This window comes from Lolium rigidum, chromosome 7, assembly GCF_022539505.1.
Source record: "Lolium rigidum isolate FL_2022 chromosome 7, APGP_CSIRO_Lrig_0.1, whole genome shotgun sequence".
NCBI classification, from domain to species: Eukaryota; Viridiplantae; Streptophyta; class Magnoliopsida; order Poales; family Poaceae; genus Lolium; species Lolium rigidum.
Genome location: NC_061514.1, coordinates 222,508,240 through 222,509,621, shown reverse-complemented (window position 1 = coordinate 222,509,621; position 1,382 = coordinate 222,508,240).

Below are 1,382 nucleotides of genomic sequence, written 5' to 3'. Positions count from 1 at the left end.
GGTTCATGATGATATGGTTCCGAATTACTGCAATGCTTTTTAAGGAAACAAAACTTAAGTTCTCGTTAATAAAGTAAGCAAGAAACTAAGGGGCAAAAAAGGGCCCTGTTGAAAAGAGAAAACTAAATACTATCCGTCTGCTTAAGCAAGAGGAGGGTTCTTCTTATCTTCTAGCTTGTCTGTCGCGTCAGCGATTTTTGAAGCGTCGTTGATTTCGCCAGGAATCCCGATGGCGATTGCCAGTGTCTTGTTTTCTTCTACGACTGCTGTGCCATCAACTGCCGAAGTTTTTACTGTCGAAGCTTCTAGGGCAAGATCGACTGCCTTCTTCTTTGTCTTCCTGACGCGTTCATCTTCCTTATCATCGTGTGCCGACGACTTTGAAGGAAGATCGACAACTTCCTGCTTTCCCCAAACTTCGCAGCGATTCTCTGAAAGTCGCGATCACAATGGTCCGAGCGTGAGAAACTTCCATAGACTGTGATGTTTGTCCCATTGCTCCCAGGCATTTTCAGCTTGAGGTATGCGTAATGCGGCACAACCATGAACTTGACATAAGCTGGTCTTCCGAGTATAGCGTGGTACTGCGATTCCCAGTTTACGACTTCAAACTCGATTTTTTCCTTCCTGAAGTTGTCGGGTTTGCCAAAGACGACATTCAAGTGAACTTTGCCAAGAGAGTATGCCGGTGAAGTGGGGAGGATCCCATGGAAACAGGTGTCTGTCTCTTCTAGCATCCTCATAGTGATCCCCATGCTTTTGATTGTGTCGACGAATATCAGGTTTAATCCGCTTCCACCATCCATGAAGATTTTGCTCATCTTGAACCCTCCGATCTGCGCCTCAACTACTAAGGCAGCGTGCCCTGGTTTTGGGATTGTCATCGGGTGATCCGCTCTGTTGAACATAATACTCTGAGATGACCACTCGATATACTCGGGAATATTGGCCATAATGCTTTCTGCCAGATTGATTTCTCGGGTGAGCTTCTTCATTTCCCTTCTCGAAACACCTGTCCTATGGATCATGCTCATCTGCCCACGTGGTGGTGGAAACGACTCGTTGGGGTTATGAGGCTGAGCTTGCTCGGACTCGGTGCTGAGGTGGAGGTGGCGGTGGTGTTGGCTGTTGCTGCTGCTGGATGAGCTTCTGCATTTCGATAAACTGTCGACAATCTCTGAGTAAGTGGCTTGACTTCTTCTTGTCATCTTTAGAGTCGATGTACGAATGCAGGTAGCAGGGAGCATTTATCTGTTCGGCAAAGGGTAGCTCAGGAGTCCTCTGTGGTCGTGGTTTGTAGCTGCCGCGATTTCCAGAGTTGCTCCGGTTGCCGTCCTGCCGATCGCCTCGCCTACCGTCGTACCGATCGTCCTGCCGATCAG